At 45.0% G+C, this 15,864-nt stretch overlaps 1 protein-coding gene across 4 annotated transcripts in view; it reads left to right on the forward strand.

Moving 5' to 3' along the window:
• The first annotated feature begins 298 nt into the window (after positions 1–298).
• Positions 299–15,864, forward strand: part of DIRAS2 (DIRAS family GTPase 2) — a 31,014-nt gene continuing 15,448 nt past the window's right edge. For 2 of the 4 annotated variants that reach the window (XM_070495783.1, XM_014854665.3), the window contains exon 1: positions 497–658. The gene's annotated coding sequence lies outside the window, so the exon portion shown is untranslated. Of the gene's footprint in view, positions 454–496; positions 659–3,167; positions 3,293–15,864 lie in introns of those variants that run through there. The other 2 variants (XM_044756909.2, XM_070495784.1) reach the window with 2 other exon arrangements.

Here is a 15,864-nt window from a genome sequence, read left to right on the forward strand (position 1 = left end):
TGGTGTGTCCCAGGATCCCGTTAAAGTGGAACGTGTTTGTCGGCACAGTATGGTCGCCTGCTGGGCATGGTCTGATTTCCTCCGCCTTCTAACTGAGTAGGTTTTCAATTTACTATCTGGGCACTGAAAGGAGGGCTTACGGTTAGTAGTAATTACAGTTGGTAATGTGCACGATCTAAAACAAAAGAATCTGGTGCACTTTCAATGAAATTATTTTAATTCATTGACTTCTCAGAAAATTTCAGTCCTGGCCATCTATTCCAGGAGCATGCAGTAGGTGGCACCTAAAAGCTCTTTGGAGGCGAGCAGGCGCCATTTAAGCAGGAGCAGCCGCCGCTGCAGCCGTTGGCACAGATGAGAAGTCAGAGATTGAAAGGGGCGAAGGAGGAGGAAGGCCGGGGGCCGGCGGGGCGGCTGTGACCGTGCCAGGCCCGCCCGGGCTGGGCGGCGCAGGTGCGCGGGGGCGCGGGGCGCAGGTGCGCGCGGGGCGCGGGGGCGCGGGGCGCTCGGGCGGGCGAGCAGCTGACAGCATCGTCACGGCGGCGCGAGGGAGCGCGCCCCGCCTGCCTCCGGGAGGAGCCCGCATCCGCACAGCCTGCGCTGGCCTGTCCTATGCGAGGCGAGCTCGGCAGAGGCGCGGAGCGGAGTTCTTCCTCAGGTAACCGATGTCCCCTCCTTTGCTGTGGCTTCCCTGCGTCCGCAGTGGGGCACTGACGGCGCTGGCATTCGTGTTCGCCAGCCCTGAAAAGGGATTGCCACTATCTGGGTGGGCGAGTCAGCAAAATAAATATTGGAGTTGGAGAGGGGAAAAAGCTGCATTTCTGTATCTTTGTCAGGGAGTGTGAGCATCTTGATACCTTTGTCTAAAACATGTTCTTTAAAAAAATAACCTATATCTTACACATTGTTTGGGATCCCTTCCAAAACAGGAATTAGCGTTTTAGAAAATTCTATGGTGCAGGTGTTCCTGTTAATGTGGAAGTTGATTTGATGGGTTTACGAAAGTCATAAAAAGATGTGGCCGAAAGAAAGATGCGGAGCACGTTAGCCGCCGCTGTCTTGTTCAGCGTGTTTTCCTGCTAGACCGCAGTCGTTCATGGGCTTGGCCGAGACTTGGCTGAATATTCTAATTCTTCTTTTAAAAAAGAATGCGTTTCGTGATATCTACGTGTGTTTCTTCCTGTATCCTTGTTGTCAGAGCAGGATGCAGGAGAGGCACAGCATCCCGTCTTTAGTTGTAAGAATGTGGTTCCCATAGATGACAATGACTGCTGACAGCTCCCGGGCTCACCTGCAAAGCTTTGCTGGCTTCTCGAGTGGTGGGGACCTGCCTGAGTTGTCTGTCCTGAAAAATGCTGTTTTTCTCTTTAAAACTCCAATGCATGCACGTTCTGTGGGGATTTGGGTGACTTCTACACGAGCAGCTCTGTGAATCGTGTTATAGCCATGAACGGTGAAATACAACGTTTGGGATTCAGCGTCTTGGACTGTGCGGTGACACAACTTACCTTCCCTAGGAATTTATCCTACATGTTTGCCATCTTATCTTTTGAACAATCCCCTTTCATGTGAGAAGCTAGTCTTAGCTTAGGGACATTTTCTGCTTTGAACTAAAAACTTTAAAAATATTCTTTTTAAGGGTGATTTTGTAGGTAACAATAAAAGGCTGGAGCATTTTACATTCCAGATCAGTCCAAATGTGCTGCTTCTCCAGTGGCATTTGGCTTCGAAGAGGTGGAGTGGGAGGGATAGAAAAGGGGAGGATAAAATTAGAATAAATTTAACAAATTTGTGGGGGAATCATACTAGTTTTTCAGTTGTCTGAAATTGCAAATTGTCAACAATTCTGTTTCTGGAAATGCTGGAGGTCCTGTGTGGCGCAGGAAGACCCATAGTTCATCTTATAGAAACCAGAAGATGGAAGGCAAGGAAACATTTTCATCTCATTTAACACATGACATTTCATTTGGTATTAGGGATGATGGTCCCTGGGGAACACAGGGAAAGGAGGGGAGAGAGAAAAGTGATTGCCGGCTGTACCACGACACGGCATTGCTGCTCGGTCCTCAGTTCTCTCTGCAGATGGCAGATATATATGCATGGTTATTGCAGAAACCTCCAGAATCTTTTGTTAGAGCTTTAATAGAGTTGTTTCTAAGAGGAGACTCAGAAAACACCCAAATTGAATTCCAAGTTGTGGAAGTCCCCTTTGAGCATGTGTCTAACAATCTAGCATCCTCAGCCATCAGCAATGCCGCTTCACCGTGAGAGGAGCAGAGAGGGCTTGGTATTAATTGCATGTTGTACACATCCTATAAACCGCACATGACTTTGTGGGAAATGTATTATTTCAGGGTGAATCCTGGCTCTGCTCTGATGCCTGCACATCTTACTGGGAAAGTAAAGCCTTTGGAAAATAAGGGGGGTTCTTTTATCAAAGAGTGTCTCTGTGATAAGAAAAACATATTGTTCATTCTGCCGATTTGGTGGCCGTAGTTGACATATTAGTATATTAGAAACTAGCCTATTGATTTAGACAAAATCCTCATTTTCTCCCAAGATAAATGCAGTAAATTTTTGCAGTAAGGCAAATTTCTTTGTTACAAAAAGAAGCATTTGGTTGTCTGGGGTGAGGTGGTTGCCTGCCAGCTGTTTTAAGTTAAAAGGGCTCGGTGCTGCCCTGTAACTTTCAATTCGGATAACCAGTGTGCCCAATTCCCACTAATAAGGTGGACTGGATCGATCTGTCTGTCATCTATCTACCCATCAACCGTCTATCTTTCTATCTATCATGTATTTCGTATGGGTATTTACAATGGACAGATGTCTCTTTAAAGGCAGACCTGATTTCTATGCCATTAATTGTTTGTGGTTATAATTTTTTATAGGAAAATAGCTGTTCTTAATCCAAAGGGAAGGTGATGGTTGTCATGTCACAATTGCTATTGTTCTCTTATAAATTGAATTTACACACGCATGCACATTTAAGGATTAACTTAAAATCATTTCACTGATTTCAAATAATGCTTTAGTTTTTAGTTCATTATGTGGTTGCAAGTCTCTCTTCCTTGACCAGGTTAGTATTCTTTAAAGTACTGGCACAAAGGTCCTCTCGTTCCCTCTCCTTTGCTCTCGCCACCGGCAGATTCCGGAAAGCAAGATTCCTGTAGCTCTCTCTTCAGTGCAGTAAGAGCCTCCCCGTCACTCAGTGCTGTCCAGTAGAAACAACGTGGGAGCCACACGCATCATTTAAAGTGTCCTATAGTCACATCAGAAAAATAAAAGTAAACAGGTAAAATTAATTTTAATAAGTATTTGCTTTAAAACAATACATTAAAAATCACCATTTAAAGATGTAACTAATACAAAATACTATTGAGATATTTTACAATTTTTTGTTAAGTCTTACACTTAACAGAACATCTCAGTTTGGATTAGCCATGTTTCAAGAGCTTGATAGCCTGTGTGGCGAGTGGCTGGGGTATTGGCCAGCACGGCTATAGATTAACCTTTCGGCAAAGCAATGTAAGTGCTGAAAAGTCAGGAGTCAATAAATTAAACCACTTGAACATTATTAAAAATAAATATACGAATGCTCCTCAGTTGCTGTAAGACCTGTGTCCCTCCTTCCCTGCCATTAACTAGTGGTACAATTTTGAACCTGTTACTTACGACTTTATCAGTGAAATAAGAGGATGGGGTCAAATAAGTCCCTGATTCTATGAAGTATAATGAGTGAAGAGACTTAAACACAGGGTCTCCTGTGGCAGAAACAAAGGGGCACTTCTAGGATGGGCGTCACCACTTCGGACCAAGTTTGCTTCAGTCCCGTCCAGTTACAGACGTCAGCAAGTGAGCCCCCAGGTCCCGTTAGCAGTCATTCCATTTCCATATTTAAATTGCTTTATTGGGCAAATAGCAGCAAACATATTGTAAAATCGATAAACAGCTGGTGAGCTAGTATTTACTGGGTGATTGAAGATGCTTCACACATCTTTCCACGTTATCCTTCACTGGTATGTGTGTTTTCGATGTTTCTATCTATTTCAACACCATTGGATAAAGTTTGGAGAAATGTAGTGCTTTATCATTGACTGACTCGTGAATACTGACTCCTTGAAATGCAGAAATGCAGGACCTTAGGGAAAAGGTGTCAGTGTCTCCACCCAGTCCCCAGATAGCCTCTGTGATCAATGGGTGCTGGAGGGGTGGGTACCATTTCCATCACACGGGCTCTCATCCTGGAAATCACAATGGGAGATTTAAAGAGAGCGGCGTTTTGTATGAAAGGAATTTGTGCAGTGTTTTTCTGAAGCTAATTAGTGTCTGGAAAGTGATTGTTTTTCTGGGGAAATAGGAGAACACAGGAGCTTCCCATTAGGACTTGCCATAATAGTCTCTTTCTCTCCTCCCTTAGCTTCTGAAGCTGGGCTCCAGAAGGGATGCTCCCCAGAGCACGGCCAGGAGCCCTTGCACGGGGAGGCTTTCCTTCCTATGTCATCTTTACACTCCCATCGTTTTATTGGGGCACTTCTGTGACTTTTGAGTGTGGTGGTTATTTTTGGATGATACTGAGCAAAAAGGGAAAGTGATCAGTGTCCAGGTCCCTGCATCCAGAGCAAAGCCAGGAGTCACTCAGCTCTACAGGAATCCGGCTGGATGGCGTTTTCCTTTTTGTATAAACTTGGACTCATCTCCCCAACTCTACCACCCAGCTGCCTCTCCCAGGGCCCCCAATTACACATACATGCCTAAGATCATTGCCTGCTCGCCTAGGAAATAGTCCCCTGAGATTTAAAGAAAGGGGCCTGTGGACTAGTCCCCTCACTCACAGAGGACTGTGCTTCTCTTTTGATGCCTTTTTGGACTTCTTTGGGTTCTTGACCACAGAATGAATGGGTGGGCACTGCAGACTGCAGAGTGGCATTCCTGTTTTAGTAAGATCCGTGTAAGTCTTGACAAGCCAAGAGGAGGTTGCAACTGTTGAATGGTAGAAATGACTGGGTGACGTAGATTTTGAAAAGAACCTAAATTTCCCAGAATATCATGACAACCAAATGTTTGTTTATTTTTGATTTTCCCAGATAGATTTACAGATGACACTCCGTGCATCTCTTCTTCATTCTTCCATACTTTTGAGTGTTAGTTTAAATTCCTCTGAATCTATTGACGATTTCAGATGGAGAAATAAATCAGGTTGTTGGAGCAAATATTTAAACATAAAGAATAAAGTTGTAAATCTAGGAGAATTATGATTTCTTTCACCTGCTCCCAACGGTGTGTGAGGGCTATTTCCTCACACCTCACATAGTCCAGTGCATTATCAAATGCTTTGATCCTCTCCAAGGTAACAAGAAGTCTGTTTCTCATTACTCATTTAATTGCATTTATTTGTGTCACATTGAGCATCTTCTCGTATGTTAAAAGTAATTTGCATCTTTGGGATCTGCATGTTCTTCCCTCTGCTCACTTTCCCATTAGTTTACAAGGATGGTATTCATCCTGGGTAAGGCTGTGGGTCTCCACTGTGCTCGGCAGACCTCACCATTCCCTCACCCGGGACAGGGCTGGATCCGCTTGGGCCCCACTGAATCTGTGTCTCCGGGGTTGAACCCAGCAGTCTCAGGTGACTGGTTGCTCACCAACTTTGAGACCCACTGTATTAAGGAAATTAGAACTCATCTGAAATAGGTTGTAAATATTTGTTTCTAGCTGTCATTTGTCCTTTGATGTGGTTTATTGTTTGTTTTTTTCTGAACAGAAATTTAAAATCTCGTATGTAGCCAAATTTAACAAAGTAAAAGTAAAAAAAGTAATTTTGGAGGGCACCTGGTGATCCCTATGAAATTTAAAAAGCACATACTCTTTGATCTAGCAGTTCCACTAATGGGAATTTATTCTACAGATAGACGCAAAAATGTGATGAGGTATTTATGTTTAAGGCTGTTTGTTAATCAAAAAAAGCACTTAGTGAGAAACTGGTTGATAAATGATGAACCAGCTCTCTGGGGAGTCCTATGCAGTTGTTAAAAAGCACAATATGGCGGTGTATGTACTGACATGGACAGATGTACGTGAAACGCTGTGGACACTGCACTCCCGTTTGTCTTTCTGGCTTTCTCACTAATTAGCTAGTGGTTGATATCTGTCTCTCTTTGACTTGATACCATTTTGTTAACACCCGACTATGATGCTGCTTCCTTACCATTGACCGCTCAACTTGTAACTCACATGGTAAATGTTTCATTACCAACCCTCCTTCCCATCCTATTTAGCTCTGGGAAAGAGGCTATTTCTGGTGATTGAGACAGAAATGATATTGAGTAAGTTGCCATTGTGAATTAATGTGGAACGATGAGCCCAACCAAGTTAATACCTTGGAAAAGCATATGACTTTGTCTTTTATTGTTTTGCATTTCCAAACATGAGATATTGTTGATATTTGCACTGGTAACTTTCTTGTGCTATTTTCATTCTTCCATGGACGTTCTAAGAATTTTCTGTCTTGAGATTATCCATCTCTGTCCTTTAGGACAATTCTAGATTCCAGTGAAGCTGTTCCACATGGAAACACAAGCCATGCTGGGGCTCTACAGCCTTGAGACAGCCAGTGCGACCCAACCCTAACTATAGGCCTTGTGCTAATTGGGAACTGTGCTAATTAGAAATCTGTACTAATTGGGAATTGTGAGTCTTTATTTTACCCCAGCATTGAAAGGTGCGTGAATCCTAAGCATTTTCATATCACCACCTTTCCTTCTCCTAAGACCTGCAAAGACCAGCAAAATCAGAGCTCCTACTCCGACTCCAGTCTCCTGTGGCCTGGGCGGTTATTGGTCAGCCTTGTTAGGCCTCTTTGCCCATGGTGTTAGGGCTACATTAAAATAATGACTGAAACACCCTGTGACGTGAGTATGACCCGTGTTTTTCTGCAAGCGGGTGTTATATTGACCACTTGGTCTGGTTGCTGAGGGTGCAGCTTTTGGTGTGGACCTTTTATGAGGCATCTATGACTTTTTTGATGAGTCATAGAACATACACAGTCATTCATTATTAGCTGCCTAACGTCATTGTTGCACTTCTTAAATTAATATGATCCCGGTCTGGAAGTTGCTTGGCAATATTGCAGGTCAGCATAAAGCGCTTCCTTCCTCAGTGTTGCAGAGTCAGAGCTCCTGTTCAGTGGTTGCTAGCTTGGATTGGCCTGAATGCCTTTCCCGGCTTCCTAAACCTGAGTTGAAATGCAGGTTCTGCCACTTATCGGCTCTGCAACAGTGCACTGTGGCTTTAACCACCCAGAGTCTAGCTCCCTCATCTGTAAAATGGGGCTATTAATACCTAAATCAAAGATGTTTTGAAGATCAAGCTTGTCTCAACACTTGCTAGAGGGTCAGGATTCCGGGGTGTGAGGGTGGTTGCCATCTGAGCAGCCTCACAACGGTTCCCCTCTCTCCCCGTCTCAGATTTATTCTCCTTTACAACCTGGCGTGAAGCCCAACGGCTCATAGTTGCTCTTTGCTTCTGGATGGATTCCTGGCCTCCAGCGTCAAACTTTCCTCATCTACCTAGTATGCGCACTCTCCAATTAATCTTAAAATATTGACTCTTTTTCTTTACATCTTTCTCTTTGAGCCAGACCCACGGGGACTCCCCATCTCGTATCTGGTTAAATCTGCATTCCTTCTTTCACTAGTGCTCTTTTCCTCTGTTCCCTGCCCCTGCTCATCTCCCCACGGGCAGGTCCGACTCTGTAACTGAATTCACACTGTTTTCAATATGCAAGAGTATCCCCTGCTTGAGATTTTTGTTGTTCTAGACTTGAGCTGTTTATCTGTGTCATGACTCTGGGGGTCCTGGGCTTGACTGGGAGCCTGCTGAGGGCAGGTGTTGCTAAGGACTATCTGATGTTATGTGTCTTTGGGTTCTAGACACATCAGTAGCTACAGCCTTTTATAGCACATTGTGCTGAGTTTCCTAGTAACCACAGAGCAGACACAAATAAATACTCATTGATTAATGGTTCACAGCTCCTGACTGTACGCCCTTGCCTTTTCTCACTCCATCAGCTTCTGACCTCCTGGGTGTTCTCGTTTGCTTAGCAGGGGCATTGGCCCCTAGTTCCGTGTCCTTCCTCAGCCCATGTTCACATGCCATCCAGGGCGACTTTAGTCTTTTTCCTCCACTCCTCGTAAGGGGCACACCCACAGTCACAGTGAGAGGGGATTTGGTCAGCCCGGGTCCTCTGCCACATCCAGAGGGACAGTGGAGCATCCCTGCCTGACCACAGCATCCTGTCTGTACAGCATGCTTGTTCAACCTCTCCTCAACCCTCGCCCAGAACTTACATTTCATCTTGCCAGCATATTCAGTTGTTATCTTCCCATTAACATTTACACATGCTTATGTCTCTGTATTTCAAAATGAATTTTAAAAAACACCCTCTTTTAAAAATCAAAACTGGATATCCGTCAGCCACCAATTCACAGCCTTTCCTCCCATTCACAACCAAAGTCTCGGGAACGATTTCTGATCTGCCTGTGTGAATTTCTGCATCGCGTGCTCGCTCCTCCGCCTACTGCCGTCCAGCTTCCGCCCGTGGTGCCAGCACAGTGTCTCTTGCTGGTGACTTCCAAGTGCTTCCCACGGGGGGTGCTCTCCAGTTCTCCTTGTGCTTCACTTCTTAGTCCCAGTTCAGGCTGTCGGGCCTCTGGTTTGAAGTCCTCACTGCCCTTGGCTTCCACAGCGGGGGCCGTCACTTCAGGGGCTTCTACCCTGAGGCCATTCCTTCTTTTAATTCTTCGCAGACCCACCGTCTTTCCAAACGCTGAACTCTAGAGTCTCCTGTGGCATGTCTGAGTCCCCTGCTCCCTTCTCTTTGTCCTCACAAGCCATCTCATCCACACTCTGGCCTGCAATCCCTGCCTCAACACAGATGACTCCCAACTGTGCATTCTGGGCCCGGATCCTACAGCTGACCCCGGACCATCATCCACCTGCCCGCTAGATGTGAGCCCTCGACGGTCCCAGAGACCCTTTCACCATCCTCCCCCCAGCTGACCTTTGCCCAGCCTTCCCCCAGGAAATGATCTCATCCCATCTCTTCAGTTCCACCGAGTGGAAACCTTGGGAGTTTTCCTTGACACGTTCTCTCTCCACATCTTAACTCCTTCCCTCACCAACCATCACCAGCTGAGCTCCCTCCTGGCTGTCACTCTAGTCCAAGCTGCCCATTTTTGGCCTGATTTGTAGTGCTGGACTTCTCTTGCACTTTCTCTGTTGAGGCCAGGCCCCTTCAGTGGCTGCATGTTGCCCTCCAAAGGTCTATAGGGTCTTGGCCGTGCCTCACTCTCCAGCCTCACCTCACCTTGCTTTCCCCCGTGCTGACTGTGGCGGTCACACCACCCTCCTTCTGACAATCAGAGGCCTCCGGGGATGGAGCCTCAGTCTGTGGAGGCCTCTCCCTCTGTGGCGCCTGCACACGGTCCTGGTCTGGCTGTTAGGAGACATCACTGGCAGCAGCCCTGCCTGCAACCCTGTCGTGGAACTAGCGGCCTAGGTGTGGTCCACACTCCTCCTCTGTTGTTTCAGCCTGCAGCCACGTCGAGGTCCCACTTAGCCCAATGAAACATATATGGCAACCACAGGTGCATGGCCAGGTAGTGATGACACGCAAGTCTCTGCCCATGTTGCTGTCACCTGGGGCATGTTGCTCAACCTGGCCTTGCTGAGCTGTTCATTAAAGTAAAATACAGATGCCTTCACACACCAGTCAGATTCTTAGTCTACACTTCTTATGGGCCGGTGGTGTTCAGGCCCTGGGGAGACAGCAGTGAACAGAACAGATACAGCGCTCTTGTGGAGCTCACAGTAGAGTGGAGGTGAGCACAGATCTTAGAGTCAATTCATAGTATGTCAGAAATGGATCCATGCTGTGGAGAGAAATGAAGCAGGAAGAGGTTACAGACTCCAGGGTGAGGTTGGGATTGTGAATTCAGTTGGGGTGCTGAGGGAGTCTCATTGAGAAAGTGGTGTATGAACATAGGCCTGTGGAAGGGGTAGGGGGAAGAGTGCTCTAGGTAGAGGGAAAAGCCAGTGCAAAGGCCCTGAGGCAGGAGCATGCAGATATGTCCAAGCAGCAATAAGGAGACTAATATGGTTGGCATGGCATGAGCTGAGGGTAAAATAGGAGGAGGGAGGAGAGGGTGCCGGTGGGGGCAGAGTCCTTTAGCTCTCACTCTCAGGGAGACAGGATGGCCGAGGGAGGGTTTTGAGCACAGGAATGACGTGATCTGGTGCCTGGCTGGGGAGATGAGTGGAATGGCTCAAGGTCTGAAGCAAACTGGCGGAGGCTGCTGCAGTGATCTAGGTAAGAGGGGATGGTCGCTTGGAGAGGGTGGGGGCCACGGGGAAGGTGATTCGTGGTTAGGTCTGGACGTGTTTGGAAGACGTCACTGACACACTTTGCTGATGGATTGGACGTGAGGTACAAGAGGACACGGGGGCTTCAGGAGGACTCCACGGGGTCAGGCCTGGACGACTGGAAGGAAAACATCACCACGGACCCAGATGAACACAGTCTACGGGAGTGGTTCGGGTGGTAGAGGGTGATGGTTCCATTTTGCACATGTCTCCAAGGCAGTGGGTGGAGATGTCCGGGAGAGAGGGCCACGTGAGTCCACTCCTTCCCTCCGTCCTCGCCGAGGTCCTGGGACAGCGGGGGTCAGGTCTGTCCCTTCTCTGTGCAAAATCCTCGGTGGCCTCCCGTCCTTCTCACGGTAAAAGCTGCGTCTATCCCTGCCCACCTGTGCCCACTGCTTTGCTGGCCTCATCTACTTTTCTCCCTCCCTGCCTTCTGGAATCCTGCAAGTTCCTAGAACATGTGACACTGGCATCTGTGTTGGCACCTGCTGTTCTCCCTGTGAGGGTCTCTTCCCGCAGGTATGTGGAGTTCGCACTGTCACCCCTCTCAAATCTTTGCTCAGATGGCAGCTTTCCAGGGAGCCCTTCTCTGGCCTCATGTCATCTCTGATGTCCACCACACATTCTCGAAATAGAACTGAAACATATTGCGTTGATGTGTTTTTATCAAATGCGCCCACACCCATGGAAATCCTTCATTTGGGAGACCTTTAAAATGATAAAAAATGTGATTTTTGAGTTTTTGACTGTGCACATAGCTTTTTAGGGATGCGTTTCCTTTCCTTTTGGCAAAATCCTATATTGGTGGAAGCATTTTTATACATCTCTTTTCAAAATGCTCTCTCCAAAGGACAATGGTTTTTCCAAGCAGGTACTGTGTCCCTCCCTTGTATTTAAAATGTCACCTTTCTATTACTGGGAAGGAGGGAGTGTGCTTATTTTGGGGAAATAGCTGCTCTATGGCAGACTGCTAAAAGCCACCCGCCACACGGAAAATGGGAATGAATTTACCTCAGTTGCTTTCTGTAGAAAAGAAAAACATCACTTGCCTTTTAATTCTGCAACACTTATATTTCCTTTGCTGCGAGATAACTAGTGAACCATTGTGTGTTCAACAGTATTTTTGTGGTTGCTTCTCATCTCCATGTGAAATATTGTAAAGAATCTACTATATCTTAAAGGTCTCTTTTACATATTAAAAAATAAATAAAATATCCAAATGCGTGTCCAGTAGTTCCTGCCGACTTTTGGCTTCAGCTTCTTTGCTGCAACAGCTTGCTGGTGAACGACGTGATGCAGTCATTCCCCTCTGGTTGTGTGTCTGTGCTGGTACCACCTCTCCTTTGGTAATTTTCTATGTCAGTCGATATTGCCAACCTCCGAGTGGTTACTCTTACATAGATTTTTCAAAACTTTATTTTGTTTCTTTGAAGAGTTCCTTTATCTTCTCTGGTACAATTTCCTTGGTTGGCCCACAAAAATGTGTTTCAACAGCAGATAATCAGTTAGTATGTGCTAAGTATTTCCGGTGTGTCTGGCCTTGGGATGGAGGCCTTGGCATGCTGGTGAATGTCTCGCACAGGGACGCTGCCTTCGTGGCACTGATATTAGTGGGGGGGTGGGGGGTGGAGAGAGAAAATAGGAATAATAGTTAAATACCGAGAGAAGAATATATGTGCTAAAGAATCCTATTAGCTAAAGAGAATCATTCTGGCAAATAGATGCTCTGAAGTGTGTTTGGAATATTTATACTTTTGCTCCACTGTTTCGCCAGTCTCTCCCCTGTGTAACTTCTCATCCTGGTTTCCTCGCGTCTGCGGCGTTATTTTCTATTTCTCTTCCTGTAGGATTCTGAGAGAGGAATGCGTTTGAGTTTGTCGTCATGCATGTTGGTGTATTATTTTAAATATTTTACCACAGCGGAAAAATAAGACTTTTCCAGTGGCTTGTGGCTTTTTCCCTTTCGCTATTAATAAGAAGAGGATTCTAAGCACTTTTTAAAAAATCAAGTTTAGTTAAATTTTGTAACATATTGGATTATGTATGACGTGTTGTTAAAGTTTGCGCAAAAAAAAAGCAAATAGAGGTTTGTTTTCATGTCCTAGAGCAGTGCAGACCAATAAACATGCAATATGAGCTGCACGCGTAATTTTGCATTTTCTAGTGACCATCTTTAAAGAAGTAGAAAGACAAAGGTAGAATTAATTTAAATAATGTATTTTATTTTACCCAATGTGTATGAAATGTCATTTCCACTAGTAATCGATATCAAAATTCTGAGTGCGACATTTAACATTCTTTTTTGTGGGAGGCGTTCAAAAGCCCGTGCAGGACGTCGCCTTTGGTTTGGCTGCTTTTCCAGTGGCCGGTGGCCCCCGTACTGGACAGCGCAGTCTCCAGGCTTAGTTTTAAATGCCATGGCTGATAGTGATGGCTTCACGTGACCATTAATACAAGATGAAATTAGGGCCAGGAAGTAGGTGCAGATTTTAATTGGTCTTCTTAGGAAATTAGATTTTTTGGCCTTGTCAGATCAGATTAGACCCCGTTGCTTCCTGCGTCATGTGGATGACAAAGGAGAGGGGGCTGTCTGCTCCACCAGCGCTGCTGATGATGGGGCTCATTGTGCTCACGGATGAGTGTGGGCTTTAATTTGTGCGTTAGTTGTTGCTAACAGTGTTTTCACTTACAATCACGTGTTTTTATTGTAAAATATACATGACATGACATTGACCATTTTCACAATTTCCAAGTGTATGGTTTAGTGGCATCGAGGGCATTGATGTTGCTGTGCAAACAACACCACCACCCAGCTTCATCTTGCGAAACAGAAACTCTGCACCCCTTAAAAATGAACTCCCTGTTCTTTTCTCCCCCCAGCACCTGGCAGCCACCATTCTAGTTTCTGTCTCTGTGACTCTGACTACTGTAGGGACCTCGTATAAGTGGAATCGTATGGTATTTGTCTTTTTGTGGCTGGCTGATTTCACTTACTATAATGTTCTCAGTGTTCATTCACGTTGTAGCAGGTGTCAGGATTTCCTTTCCTTTTAAGGCTGAATGATGTTCTCTTGTATTGTATGTATGTATTGTATGTATTCGCCACATTTTGTGTATCCATTCGTCTGTCCATGGACACTTGGTTTGCTTCCACTTTTTGCCTGTTGTGAATAATGCTGCTATGAACGTGGGTGTACAAATATCTCTTCAACTATTTCAATTGTATATCTACATGTCAATTGTATATCTATTTTACTTATTTTGGTTATATACCCAGAAGTAGATTTCTGAGTCTTATGGTAATTCTATATTTAATTTTTTCCATAGTGGTGGCACCATTTTAGATTCCTACCAGCCATGCATGGGGTTCTAATTTCTCCACATCTCCAACACTTGCTCTTTATTTTCTGGGTTTTTGTTGTGATTTTGATAGTAGCCATCCTAGAACGTGTGAAGTGGCACTGCATGGTGGTTTGGATCTGCATTTCCCTGATGATTAGTGTTGCCGAGCATCTTTTATGTGCTTATTGGCCATTTGTATATCTTCTTTGGAGAACTATCTATTTAAGTTCTTTGTCCATTTTTTAGTTGGTTGGTTGATCTTTTTGTTGTTCAGTTGTAAGAGTTCTCTATATATTCTGGATATTAGATGCTTATCAGATATATGAAATATTTATCCCATTGGTATATCCTCTTTTAAGTTTCTTGATAATGTCTTTTGTTGCACAAAGTTTTTAATTTTGACGAAGTCCAGTTTATCTATTTGTATGAAATTACCAAGTGGCCTCCTATACCCAAAGCAATTTTGAAAAAGAAGAACAAAGCTGGAGGCTTCACATTTACAGATTTCAAAGCTTACTACAAAGTTACAGTAGATGAAACAGCGTGGTACTCGTGTAAGAATAGGCATATCGACCATTGCAAAGAATTGAGAGACAGAAATCAACCTTCACATTTACAGTTAATTGATTTTTGACAAGGGGGTCAAGACCACTCATGGAGAAAGAATTGTCTCTTTAACGCGTGGTCCTGGGACAAGTGGATATCCACAGGTAAAAGAATGGGTTTGGGTTCCACTCACACCATATACAAAAATTAGCTCAAAATGGATCAACGGCCTAAATATATGAAGTAAAACTGTAAAACTCGTAGAAGAAAACACAGGGGTAAATCTTCATGACCTTGGCTTTGCCGATGGAGTCTTAGATATAACACCAAAAGCAAAATAGATCATGATTGTCTGAAGGAATCGTTTTTAGCCACTTGCCAATTTCGTAAAGTTTTAATTAGCTAAAACTAGAAATCCACCTAACCAAGTAGGCAGACACAGTATCGTGTTCCCTGTGCTGACGTTGAAGGAAGGACCCTGGGCTGCGCGTGGCGGCACGGTAAGCTGTCACCCGTGGCACTGAACACTTGTGATGTGCAGTTTCTGTGCTCCATCTGCCTTCATCCTTTGATATTTACAGCCATGTACCGCATAACAAGGTTTCAGTCAATCATGGACCACATGGACGACGGTGGGCCCATAAGGTTAGTACCGTATAGCCTATAGGAGTAGGCGATACCATCTAGGTTTGTGTGAGTGCACTCTGTGATGTTCACACAGTGATGAAACTGCCTGACCACACATTTCTCAGAATGCATCCCCGTCGTTAGGCGGTGCCTGGCTGTATTTGCCTGCAGGGTCAGCATGCTGCATTGGGCATTTAGGGTCAGACTTGGTAACTGGTCCTTTTCACCAGGACGATGGTATTGTTTTCATTCACGTGATTTGCCTTTTCATTTCCCTTACCCGCATGGAAAGAAAAGGCATAAAGCAGATAATGGCCAAAATGTAGTCAGGCTCTTGGCCTTCTGAAGTGTCAATCAGTGCATTTTATTTGGCTCTTTAGGATTCTTGGCCATCGAACTTTCTCCAAATGAGGTAGTTTCAGACAAACATCAGTTAGTCTTATTTCTGTGCTTAAGCTGTGGGCTTCTTTGCCTCTCAGTGATGAAACTCTTAGAGAATAATTTATTCTACCCCTTCCATTCCAAGAAATTCCCCAGTTTCTCTCCACTTATTTTATTCTTGCAGATATTATGAGTCCTGCAAAGAGTACCTGAGACCCCCCACTCTGTCCCCACCCCCATATGGGATGGTGGCTCTGTCACCTGGTGCGGTGTGTCACCTGCTTCAGCACCTGCCCTGACATTGCATGGGGGGGTGTCTCCATAACACCACGAAACAAGATTCCTGCAAAAGGATTCTGCTTCTTTGGGGAAAGATGAGCCATGGGTGTTTAACTCTTGTTTATCATCAAGCAAACGCTCCCCACTAACAAATCTTTCATTTTTTCAGTTCAGCTAAGAAGGTACATGAAACAAATCTTTAATTAAATTGAGCTTCTAATTAGATATAAAAGTACACTCTCTTACCTAGAGAACTTATGCTCTGTTGAA

This window comes from Equus asinus, chromosome 23 (assembly GCF_041296235.1).
Source record: "Equus asinus isolate D_3611 breed Donkey chromosome 23, EquAss-T2T_v2, whole genome shotgun sequence".
NCBI lineage: Eukaryota > Metazoa > Chordata > Mammalia > Perissodactyla > Equidae > Equus > Equus asinus.